Source organism: Schistocerca cancellata, chromosome 11, assembly GCF_023864275.1.
Source record: "Schistocerca cancellata isolate TAMUIC-IGC-003103 chromosome 11, iqSchCanc2.1, whole genome shotgun sequence".
In the NCBI taxonomy this organism is placed as follows: domain Eukaryota; kingdom Metazoa; phylum Arthropoda; class Insecta; order Orthoptera; family Acrididae; genus Schistocerca; species Schistocerca cancellata.
In genome coordinates this window covers 17,902,002-17,915,607 of record NC_064636.1, presented here as the reverse complement: position 1 = coordinate 17,915,607, position 13,606 = coordinate 17,902,002, and the positions used below count along the sequence as shown (strand labels likewise).

The window sequence follows — 13,606 nt, the reverse complement described above, 5'->3', positions numbered from 1 at the left end:
TGGGATGTCTTCAAATTTATGCAATTATAGACTATTACTTACCACTGTCTCTTAAGTATTGAGAAATGTACATTACAGATATGCGATACACACAATGGGAAGCTGAAGATCCACAAGACTATGTATTACTAGAAAGAGTGAAGAGAAGCCCACACTTTGCGGAACCTGTGCTTTTCATTAGACAAGGTAATACTAAAGTGCAAACTAGTATCTGCTGTTATTTGTTCAGTAAACATTTCAAACAATACCATTCACTATCAGGTGTAACAGCTTCCTGTTAAAATTATTGTGTTAACAAGTATTAGAAGGAGAAGAGACAATACCACTAAAATAGCGATTTAGTGTGATTCCCAAGTGTTATAAAGTGTTGTTGTTGTTGTGGTCTTCAGTCCTGAGACTGGTTTGATGCAGCTCTCCATGCTACTCTATCCTGTGCAAGCTTCTTCATCTCCCAGTACCTACCGCAACCTACATCTTTCAGAATCTGCTTAGTGTATTCATCTCTTGGTCTCCCCCTACGATTTTTACCCTCCACGCTGCCCTCCAATACTAAATTGGTGATCCCTTGATGCCTCAAAACATGTCCTACCAACCGATCCCTTCTTCTGGTCAAGTTGTGCCACAAACTTCTCTTCTCCCCTATTCTATTCAGTACCTCCTCATTAGTTACGTGATCTACCCATCTAATCTTCAGCATTCTTCTGTAGCACCACATTTCGAAAGCTTCTATTCTCTTCTTGTCCAAACTATTTACCGTCCATGTTTCACTTCCATACATGGCTACACTCCATACAAATACTTTCAGAAATGACTTCCTGACACTTAAATCTATACTCGATGTTAACAAATTTCTCTTCTTCAGAAACGCTTTCCTTGCCATTGCCAGTCTACATTTTATATCCTCTCTACTTCGACCATCATCAGTTATTTTGCTCCCCAAATAGCAAAACTCCTTTACTACTTTAAGTGTCTCATTTCCTAATCTAATTCCCTCAGCGTCACCCGACTTAGTTCCACTACATTCCATTATCCTCGTTTTGCTCTTGTTGATGTTCATCTTATATCCTCCCTTCAAGATACCATCCATTCCGTTCAACTGCTCTTCCAAGTCCTTTGCTGTCTCTGACAGAATTACAATGTCATCGGCAAACCTCAAAGTTTTTATTTCTTCTCCATGGATTTTAATACCTACTCCGAACTTTTCTTTTGTTTCCTTTACTGCTTGCTCAATATACAGATTGAATAGCATCGGGGAGAGGCTACAACCCTGTCTCACTCCCTTCCCAACCACTGCTTCCTTTTCATGTCCCTCGACTCTTATAACAGCCATCTGGTTTCTGTACAAATTGTAAATAGCCTTTCGCTCCCTGTATTTTACCCCTGCCACCTTTAGAATTTGAAAGAGAGTATTCCAGTCAACATTGTCAAAAGCTTTCTCTAAGTCTACAAATGCTAGAAACGTAGGTTTGCCTTTCCTTAATCTTTCTTCTAAGATAAGTCGTAAGGTCAGTATTGCCTCACGTGTTCCAGTATTTCTACGGAATCCAAACTGATCTTCCCCGAGGTTGGCTTCTACTAGTTTTTCCATTCGTCTGTAAAGAATTCGTGTTAGTATTTTGCAGCTGTGGCTTATTAAACTGATTGTTCGGTAATTTTCACATCTGTCAACACCTGCTTTCTTTGGGATTGGAATTATTATATTCTTCTTGAAGTCTGAGGGTATTTCACCTGTCTCATACATCTTGCTCACCAGATGGTAGAGTTTTGTCAGGACTGGCTCTCCCAAGGCCGTCAGTAGTTCCAATGGAATGTTGTCTACTCCGGGGGCCTTGTTTCGACTCAGGTCTTTCAGTGCTCTGTCAAACTCTTCACGCAGTATCGTATCTCCCATTTCATCTTCATCTACATCCTCTTGCATTTCCATAATATTGTCCTCAAGTACATCGCCCTTGTATAGACCCTCTATATACTCCTTCCACCTTTCTGCTTTCCCTTCTTTGCTTAGAACTGGGTTTCCATCTGAGCTCTTGATGTTCATACAAGTGGTTCTCTTATCTCCAAAGGTCTCTTTAATTTTCCTGTAGGCAGTATCTATCTTACCCCTAGTGAGATAAGCCTCTACATCCTTACATTTGTCCTCTAGCCATCCCTGCTTAGCCATTTTGCACTTCCTGTCGATCTCATTTTTGAGTCGTTTGTATTCCTTTTTGCCTGCTTCATTTACTGCATTTTTATATTTTCTCCTTTCATCAATTAAATTCAATATTTCTTCTGTTACCCAAGGATTTCTACTCGCCCTTGTCTTTTTACCTACTTGATCCTCTGCTGCCTTCACTACTTCATCCCTCAAAGCTACCCATTCCTCTTCTACTGTATTTCTTTCCCCCATTCCTGTCAATTGTTCCCTTATGCTCTCCCTGAAACTCTGTACAACCTCTGGTTCTTTCAGTTTATCCAGGTCCCATCTCCTTAAATTCCCACCTTTTTGCAGTTTCTTCAGTTTTAATCTACAGGTCATAACCAATAGATTGTGGTCAGAGTCCACATCTGCCCCTGGAAAAAGTCTTACAATTTAAAACCTGGTTCCTAAATCTCTGTCTTACCATTATATAATCTATCTGATACCGTCTAGTATCTCCAGGATTCTTCCATGTATACAACCTTCTATCATGATTCTTAAAGCAAGTGTTAGCTATGATTAAGTTGTGCTCTGTGCAGAATTCTACCAGGCGGCTTCCTCTTTCATTTCTTAGCCCCAATCCATATTCACCTACTACGTTTCCTTCTCTCCCGTTTCCTACACTCGAATTCCAGTCACCCATGACTATTAAATTTTCGTCTCCCTTCACTATCTGAATAATTTCTTTTATTTCATCATACATTTCTTCAATTTCTTCGTCATCTGCAGAGCTAGTTGGCATATAAACTTGTACTACTGTAGTAGGTGTGGGCTTCGTATCTATCTTGGCCACAATAATGCGTTCACTATGCTGTTTGTAGTAGCTTACCCGCATTCCTATTTTCCTATTCATTATTAAACCTACTCCTGCATTACCCCTATTTGACTTTGTGTTTATAACCCTGTAGTCACCTGACCAGAAGTCGTGTTCCTCCTGCCACCGAACTTCACTAATTCCCACTATATCTAACTTTAATCTATCCATTTCCCTTTTTAAATTTTCTAACCTACCTGCCCGATTAAGGGATCTGACATTCCACGCTCCGATCCGTAGAACGCCAGTTTTCTTTCTCCTGATAACGACATCCTCTTGAGTAGTCCCCGCCCGGAGATCCGAATGGGGGACTATTTTACCTCCGGAATATTTTACCCAAGAGGACGCCATCATCATTTAATCATACAGTAAAGCTGCATGCCCTCGGGAAAAATTACGGCCGTAGTTTCCCCTTGCTTTCAGCCGTTCGCAGTACCAGCACAGCAAGTCCGTTTTGGTTATTGTTACAAGGCCAGATCAGTCAATCATCCAGACTGTTGCCCTTGCAACTACTGAAAAGGCTGCTGCCCCTCTTCAGGAACCACACGTTTGTCTGGCCTCTCAACAGATACCCCTCCGTTGTGGTTGTACCTACGGTACGGCTATCTGTATCGCTGAGGCACGCAAGCCTCCCCACCAGCGGCAAGGTCCATGGTTCATGGGGGGAGGTGTTATAAAGTACTGAGAAAAAAAGAAATTGTAAAATACAGCACACGGTGCAGAGCGTAATTTCAGTCTAGTCGCCTAGAGTTAGTCTTCAAGAGTTCAGGTAGTGTGCTGTGGACAGGACACAGTCACCGTGGGCTCGTGAAAAGAAGCCAGTTTTGCTAAAGGCCATCATGCAACTTTGTTTTCAGGGAAGCAATTGAAACTTCATGTTCATACTGGAAATGATCAGAGTGGCCATTATATGGAAAGAACCATCTTTTGGTCATATTACGTTCAGAGCTGAAGCAAGACATTGTGGAGGCCTGTACTTATTGTAGCTGTTGTCATAAGGAATGTGGGGCACATAGTGTACTCTGCGGCTACAAAGGACAAGGTACTGAACTGTTCCTGTACTTTAATTCCTTTATGTGAGATTGGTGTTTTGAACTCTATTCTGAATAACAGATGTTGACTGAAGTCACTGGCAGTGAGATGTATCAGACACGGTGTGTGCTGCAACCAGTTATTCGGAGCTTTTTGTTTTCCTTTCTGGGACATGTCTTAAGCCACAAGACTGATTTGTGCATACCTGTTATTTTGTATAGCATATTCTGACTGGATGGTTATTATGCCCTCCACAATTGACCAAATGTATTTGGCCTTCACCATGTTGACAGCTGTATGTGCAGTTGTGTGGCATTAACCACATTGGGATGATGATGATGATGATGATGATGATGATGATGATGATGATGATGATAACAACAATGATAATAATAATAATACTAGTTCATTTTCAGATAGCCATCTACATGCTAGCCTGCCTTGCCTTTGTTAGAGATAGATTACTGATCAAATTAGCATAAGGAAACTGAATGCTATTGAAGGTTTGCCCAATATCTTTGGCAGTACACCACACATAGCAGTATGTCGCAGGATTCATTCATATTTGTTTATGTGGAGACCAAAGTGGAGATGTATGAGCATGTCTGACATTTTTGGAATTATCTGATGCCTTAGACAATTAGAGTATTTAAAAGTTATGATAATTGTATTTAACAAGGGATTTTACAGAATTGTTGATTATTGTGCTAAACGTCCAAACTACTGCATGTTACGTGAACTTACATTTAAATGAGCTCGTGTTTTGATAACTGTTTATTGACTGGCAGTTGGCCGTAACTGTGCAGATGTTAAATCTTCTGGTGATTTACCAGAATTATGGTTGCACTGTGATGTTAACAGAGTAAAAAATTTATCAATCGTGACTGTCTTCAGATTAATCCCATTTGGGAATTTGAAAATATGTGTGTAATCAAATGTGCAACCTATATGTAAATTAGCCCAGCCCAACAGCTCGAAAGTTTTTGATATCGTGTTTTGTCAGCGACCCTAAGGGGAGAGGAGATATTAGCGAGGCTCGACATCCATAAAAATCTTGTGTGGGTTTGTGATTTAGAAGTATATCTAATCCAATCTTTCTCATATAATTTGACAGATAAAGAATCGACTCACTAAGCAGCAGCAGGGAAACACACATACAAAAGTTACAAGATTTATGCAAGCTTGCATAGCCAATGGCTCCTCCCCCTGGAAGAAGAATTTAAAAGGACCTGTGACGTTTAGGAAATGGGGGTATCTGTGTGTGTGTGTGTGTGTGTGTGTGAGAGAGAGAGAGAGAGAGAGAGAGAGAGAGAGAGAGAGAGAGATAAATACATTGTGTGTGTGTGTGTGTGTGTGTGTGTGTGTGTGTGTGAGAGAGAGAGAGAGAGAGAGAGAGAGAGAGAGAGAGAGAGAGGCGTTGGATTTGTACAGTACAGTGCTGTGAGCCTGCCTTTACAAATGTCTGCTTGTGTCTGTGTATATGCTGATGGATATGTGTGTGTGTGCGAGTGTATACCTGTCCTTTTTTCCCCCTAAGGTAAGTCTTTCCGCTCCCAGGATTGGAATGACTCCTTACCCTCTCCCTTAAAACCCATATCCTTTCGTCTTTCCCTCTCCTTCCCTCTTTCCTGACGAAGCAACCGTTTGTTGCGAAAGCTAGAATTTTGTGTGTATGTTTGTGTTTGTCTGTGTGTCTATCTACCTGCCAGCGCTTTTGTTTGGTAAGTCTCATCATCTTTCTTTTTAGAAGAAATATTGAGTTTAATTGATGAAAGGAGAAAATATAAAAATGCAGTAAATGAAGCAGGCAAAAAGGAATACAAACGTCTCAAAAATGAGATCGACAAGAAGTGCAAAATGGCTAAGCAGGGATGGCTAGAGGGCAAATGTACGGATGTAGAGGCTTATCTCACTAGGGGTAAGATAGATACTGCCTACAAGAAAATTAAAGAGGCCTTTGGAGATAAGAGAACCACTTGCATGAACATCAAGAGCTCAGATGGAAACCATGTTCTAAGCAAAGAAGGGAAAGCAGAAAGGTGGAAGGAGTATATAGATTGTCTATACAAGGACGCTGTACTTCAGGACAATATTATGGAAATGGAAGAGGAAGTAGATGAAGATGAAATGGGAGATACGATACTGCGTAAGAGTTTGACAGAGCACTGAAAGACCTGCGTCGAAACAAGGCCCCTGGAGTAGACAACATTCCATTAGAACTACTGACGGCCTTGGTAGAGCCAGTCCTGACAAAACTCTACCGTCTGGTGAGCAAGATGTATGAGACAGGCAAAGTACCCTCAGACTTCAAGAAGAATATAATAATTCCAATCCCAAAGAAAGCAGGTGTTGACAGATGTGAAAATTACCGAACTATCAATTTAATAAGTCACAGCTGCAAAATACTAACGCGAATTATTTACAGACGAATGGAAAAACTAGTAGAAGCCGACCTCGGGGAAGATCAGTTTGGATTCCGTAGAAATGTTGGAACACGTGAGGCAATACTGACCTTACGACTTATCCTAGAAGAAAGATTAAGGAAAGGCAAACCTATGTTTCTAGCATTTGTAGACTTAGAGAAAGCTTTTGACAATGTTGACTGGAATACTCTCTTTCAAATTCTGAAGGTGGCAGGGGTAAAACATAGGAAGCAAAAGGCTATTTACAATTTGTACAGGAAGCAAATGGCAGTTATAAGAGTCGAGGGGCACAAAAGGGAAGCAGTGGTTGGGAAGGGAGCGAGACAGGGTTGTAGCCTCTCCCCGATGTTATTCAATCTGTATTTTGAGCAAGCAAGGAAGGAAACAAAAGAAAAGTTCGGAGTAGGTATTAAAATCCGTGGAGAAGAAATAAAAAATTTGAGGTTCGCCGATGACATTGTAATTCTGTCAGAGACAGCAAAGGACTCGGAAGAGCAGTTGAACAGAATGGACAGTGTCTTGAAAGGAGGATGTAATATGAACATCAACAAAAGGAGAATAATGGAATTTAGCCAAATTGAATCATGTGATGCTGAGGGTATTAGATTAGGAAATGAGACACTTAAAGTAGTAAAGGAGTTTTGCTATTTGGGGAGCAAAATAACTGATTATGGTCGAAGTAGAGAGGATATAAAATGTAGACTGGCAATGCCAAGGAAAGAGTTTCTGAAGAACAGAAATTTGTTAACATCGAGTATAGATTTAAGTGTCAGGAAGTCATTTTTGAAAGTATTTGTATGGAGTGTAGCCATGTATGGAAGTGAAACATGGACAGTAAATAGTTTGGACAAGAAGAGAATAGAAGCTTTCGAAATGTGTTGCTTCAGAAGAATGCTGAAGATTAGATGGGTAGATCACATAACTAATGAGGAAGTATTGAATAGGATTGGGGAGAAGAGAAGTTTGTGGCACAACTTGACTAGAAGAAGGGATCGGTTGGTAGGACATGTTCTGAGGCATCAAGGGATCATCAATTTAGTACTGGAGGGCAGTGTGGAGGGTAAAAATCGTAGTGGGAGACCAAGAGATGAACACACTAAGCAGATTCAGAAGGATGTAGGTTGCAGTAAGTACTGGGAGATGAAGAAGCTTGCACAGGATAGAGTAGCATGGAGAGCTGCATCAAACCAGTCTCTGGACTGAAGACCACAACAACAACAACAACATCTCTTCTCCTCTACATTCCAACGCAACACACTCTTAGACGTCTTGTATCCTTGTCAAGGCTTTCTTTTTCGTTGTTTCTCCAATCTACTTTTAAATACTTTCAATCTTATTTGCAGTTTTTTTCTATGTTTCAGAAACAGGATATTAAAAAAATTCCAGGTCAATTTTGATTTTTCCAAGGTTATACTGTGGTTAGCCTCTACCTAATTTTCATCAGTTTTACAACAAATCCTAAAAATTTTGTCAATATAAAGGAACATAATGGGGGCTACATACAGAAAAAAACTTAAAATGAATATGGTTAATTTTAACCAAGAAATAAACATATCAGGGATCTGATGATAAAATGAAATGTAAAATATAATTTGAACAAAAAATTACAGAAAAATTAGAATGAGACTAGGTTGCAATGAAGTAAAACATTATTAATAAACATTTACTCTAGGAGTAATCAATTGTTGTGAGGACATAGACATAAAAGCAAAGAGCATTATCCATTTAAGTAAAAAATCAGATTTTTACAAAGAGATTAAGGATGCAGTTCAAATGCGGTTTCAGCAAAACAATTATGGAAGAACAGTAATAAACTAGTCTGATTAGGGCACATACATGAACATTTAATGAAGTTATTAAATGAAGCAGTTAGTTTTTAGTGATAGAACTACTTCTTCAATCTGAGTAACCTCTTTCTCAGCACTTCCCATGAGTTTTGTTTCCATACTTTTCAGAAATCTTACCTTTTCTCTAATCACTTTCTTCTTCCTGTCATTCTCGTTTGCGCACTTCTCAGTTGCTATTTATTAAGTGCTTTGTGACAGATAGAGATACAACACTTCTGTGACCTTGACTGCACCATGAACAACTATGAGAGGTTTTTTTTGACAAGAATAGAATTGTCGGAGAAACCTCTTTCGAGGCTGGTATTGCCATGGAAGAGACTGCAAGCAAATATGATAAATCTCTTTGCACTTGCAAGTCCATTTTTGACCTGAATGACCATCATCCAGAATTGACTGATGCAAACACAATCCTCATCAAATTCTTTAATGATTTCCTTTACCGACATGACTAGATTTTGGAACTAAGGGGAAATGGTATCAGCCTCACAACCACCAAAGCAATTTAAGGTAGTGAGGTGTGTCAATGCTATGCCTAACTGTCTTTTCTTGTGGGCAGCCTTTTCTCACAGGTGGCATTGTCACTTTTGGAATGCCCTCTGAAAAAGGATACACCAGAGGCAGTTTATACAGAATTTTGGATACCATGTAGCAGTCAGGGCGAACGGGCTTAGATGGTGGGGTCATGTTACACGCATGGGAGAAGCAAGGTTACCCAAGAGACTCGTGGATTCAGCAGTAGAGGGTAGGAGGAGTCGGGGTAGACCAAGGAGAAGGTACCTAGATTCGGTTAAGAATGATTTTGAAGTAATAGGCTTACACCAGAAGAGGCACCAATGTTAGCACTGAATAGGGTATCATGGAGGTATTTTATAAGGGGGAACACTGAAAGGCATATTCTTAAATGATGATGATGATTTTGGATACCATACTCTTCACAAACGTAAGGCGCTCATTCCAGAATGTCTAGATACCTTTCTTCGATAAGTCACATTCATCCACAGTTTTTTGGTTCTGTGCCTGATGTCCACTTTTTGAGGTTGGAACTAGTTAATGTCATCATTCACATCTATTTTGAAGCTAGTCTGATCCTAAAAATTTCCTGTTTGACAAATTTTCTCAGTAACTCTCTGACCACAAACTAGAGGGACTATAGAGAAACAGAATAAGGGATCATCAGACTGAAACTTAGTCAGAAATGACACAAACTGAGCATCTAGTCTCAAAAATGGTGACATCAGCCATCAGTATATTGTCCCTCAAACACACACACACACACACACTTGGTAGCTACGACTCTTACAAATTCTAGCACTGATCTCAGGTTTCAGTCTTACCTACTTCTGTTCCTAATTCCTTTACACATTTTTAAACAGCTTTTAATATTTGCTGAGCTCAGACTGATACCACTGTATTTTCCGAGCAAAAACAGAGCAAAACTTCTGTAGGAAAACAGAGGTGCTTGTAATATGGTTGAAATCAGCTTGGCAAGTAGGAATATTTTTAAATAGATCATACAAATCTCTCAGAAATTGAACAAGATTCCAACCAATATTAGTAAAACCTGTCTGAAAGTCACCACACAACGAATGTAAGACTCTTGTCCGAAAGTCCATAAACACGGGAATCTGGATTTCCTTTGACTTTGAGCTTGCTTTTCAGCTCTCTTTCGAATGCCTTACTAACATTTGGGAGATCATACTCAATAAATAACATGTCACAAGCAGCAACAAAATCGTATAGTTGTTAAGTGAAAAATGGTTCCAGTCTCAAAACAATACTATTGACTTCTGAAGCTCCATTTTGGAGGCTATGTTACTGTCTGGGAACACATTTGGTTGGAGATAAACAAGCTGGCGATATCCCTGGAAGGTAAGTATCTCACAGCAGCCAACAGACACAAATGGATCTCTCCCCGTCACAGAATCATCTGCACGTAATGTAGTGTCATCGGCCATCAGCCAGAAGTTCCTGCAGTAGGCACTTTATGTGATTGCCTCGGGGTAGGACCCTGTGCTGGGACACACCTCAGTCGTATGATGAACTCCCTGTCTGTGAAAAGGCAGACTAAAAATACACGGAGATGAGTTCAGCGTGTATACACAGCCAAAGAACAATAAACTGGATTTCCTGGTTAAAAATACACATTTTTCCAGGTGAAAATACACTATACTCCTGGTGAAAGTAACCTTTTCCTGTGTTAAGTGACATACTTCCATTCAGATCTGTAAAACTTATCAACTCTTTGAATGGTGAAGGTTTTATACACCAGCACAGAACTTCCCAGCACTTTAGGAACCGAAGCCTTGCAAATAACTTTGCTTTTTGGAAAGATCTTTGACACGCAGCAACATTTACACTGCATATTTTCACATCACGGAAGCATAAATAGGAATTCCACCACATACAGCACACACTATGTTTACAGGCGACCCATCTTCAGAAATGCACTTACATGTTAAGACCTGAATCAGATTTGCCAGCTCAGTGAAATTTGGTATAAATGAGCTGTTCAGTTTCTGATTTGGCACTCACACTCGCTATTTCTCTTCAGTTAAATATTAGAAGCAGGCAGCTTCACACTCAGTGCAATATTTCTACTTCTCCTTCACAGTGCAAAAAGTCACTATCTATATCAACTGAATTTTTTTAAAACAAGCCTTAGCCTGACAGTCTAAGCAATTTCAAAAATGGCTTTGAGTTTACAAGGCACTGAAAATCAATTGAGGAAATGGTTCCGGCAGCAAGAAGCAGATTTCCAGAATCGATTTTGGACTGTTTACATGTCCAACCAACAGCTGTATTGGGAAACTAGCCTAAGTAATCTGGTTTTGCGAGCCCATGTAAACATAGTGACAGTAGCTTCCAGTGCACTAAAGTAAGAGATTAAAGTGCCCTTTTGTGAGCCAATCATAGCTCATGACATGTGATCGCACCAACCAATCACAGCACATATTCAAAGCATAGGACACATGATGTAGTCAGCCAACAGTGACAACACTCTTCAGTAGTGCAAACACACAAATAGGTTCAAATGGCTCTGAGCGCTATGGGACTTAACATCTGAGGTCATCAGTCCCCTAGAACTTAGAACTACTTAAACCTAACTAACCTAAGCACATCACACACATCCGTGCCCGAGACAGGATTCGAACCTGCAGCCGTAACGGTCGCGCGGTCCCAGACTGAAGCACCTAGAACTGTTCGACCACTGGGCCGGCACACAAATAAGAAAAACTTGATTGTTGAAATTAACATACATAAAGCACAGCTACAAGAAAAGCTAAGCTTTCACACATAATATTGGCCGTCAAAAATATTTTACCTTTTTTTTTCCCCCCGAGGTTGTGACTAGGCAGGATCCTAAGAACACAGCTTAAACTGCTGCAGCTGAATATTTCTAACAAGCGGCTGTGCACCAAACATTTCATGGATTAACTGGCTGACTACACGTTCCACTGCACACTTCAACTTTTCCATAGGATAGCCAATTACGTGTGCAATTGCTCAACAACTCGCTTCACTTTTTCTTTCAGCATAATTATACTTCCCACCATCGTTATTCCGTAATTCATAATCCACAAAAGAACTGAAATAAATATGAAAAGTTAACCTTGAAACGTGGTCTTTTTCAGCAATGTTACTCTTTAAGATATATCAGACACAAATGTGCTAGTAAAATATTAAATAACAGAATAAATGGCTGGTCTTATGCCTCCAAAATTTTTCTAAGTGGCTGGTCCTCAGTGTTAAATTTTGAATTAAGTTTTGAGTGAGAGTCTAACACTCTGTGATTTAAGAAATTCATCACACATTCTCACACGTAACATAATTCGTGTTGCATAAAAGGAAATCTACTTTGAAAGTAATGCTTCTCAAACTACCATTCACAATATTTTCCTGTGACCTGTTACAAGTGTTAACAGTTGTGTCATCTCGCTAACCGAAATGAGGCCCACAAGAAAAATGTATCAAAAGCATTTTGTTGTTAAGAAGTATTTCATAGCATCCGGCACATTTTGCTATCAGCAGACACTTGTGTGTGTACTCTGTTTTGTTGTAAGTGGTGCATTTTCTTTGCAACTTAAGTTTAATTTTGGCGTTATTCTTCATTTACGTTTTACTGCTGTAGTATCATTCTGCAGTAGCATGCTAAAGTAAAATTCTTTGTTAGAGTTACCTGTTCTTCTGATGTCAAAATTACTATAATTTAACTGTAAACCAAAAAAATGAAAAATTCCCATAAATCTAAAAAATTCTCAGGTTTTTCCTGGAGTGTATAGATCCTGTGAAATACTAATTTCTTCACTGAAACTGGTTTTTTCTCACTACCCACACTTCTTTCTTTCTTATGAGCAATTTCCTTGTTGACATATAACCGAAAGCAGTTTATGTTGCCTACAACTCACAGCAGCATTGGAAATATTAAGCTAGTGAGGATACAAAAGATGCAAAGATGCCTCACCCCCGCTCCACAATGTGCCCACTCAGACACCTAGCCCCCCCTCCCCCCTGCCGTCACCCTCTGGCCACATGCGTTGCACTGTTCCCATCGCTGGCTTTAGCTCAATGTTAACTAAACCAACAACTGGATGCCAAAGTTCAGGTGACCACTCGTCCCAAATTTCGTGGGACAGTCCCACATTTCGATACATTTTAAACTGTCCCGAGCGGGACCAAGTTTGTCCTGCACAATGACATGCACATTCATCTTATGTTACTCATCTCAGTAGTTTTTTGGTTGTCAGTTCAGCTGTTGTATTTTTAGGCTACATTACACAAGTCAATTTAATACGTTGTAATTTGTCGTTATAAGTGAAAATGGACATTTCAGAAAATGAATATGATTCACGAGAAGATAGTAGCAAAAAGAAGAAGAAGACTAAATCAGAAAGTACCTCCAGAACTAAAAAGCATTTATGTGGACACAATTCAAAGTGGGAAATAAATCTTTGGCATCATGTGCAAATAACCGGTTCAGAGTCATGTGAACAATGTGTAATAAGACATTTAGTGTTGGTCATGGAGGCTTTAATAATATCACTAAACATGTAAATGGGCAAGAACACAAAAATAATGTGAGTCTCTCAGTCAAGAACAAGAAAATAACTTAATTTTTTGGGTGAATTCTCAAAACATCATGCGCCAGGATAAACTTACACTTTCTGAATTGACCAAGATGTATCACAATGTTGTACACAATGTGCTTTACCGTTATTTTGATTGTGATTCAAAATTGCTGCCCATGATATTTCCAGATACAGAAATTGCTAGGAATATTTCTTTGGGAAGAACAAAAGCAACATCAATAGTT

General features: G+C 39.6%; 2 protein-coding genes across 4 annotated transcripts in view; one reads left to right on the top strand and one right to left on the bottom strand.

Moving 5' to 3' along the window:
* LOC126108445 (probable ATP-dependent RNA helicase DDX60) overlaps window positions 1–13,606 on the bottom strand; it is a 204,753-nt gene that overhangs the window by 133,896 nt on the left and 57,251 nt on the right. The gene's annotated exons all lie outside the window — the stretch shown is intronic.
* Window positions 1–13,606, top strand: part of LOC126108447 (uncharacterized) — a 158,915-nt gene that overhangs the window by 138,543 nt on the left and 6,766 nt on the right. The gene's annotated exons all lie outside the window — the stretch shown is intronic.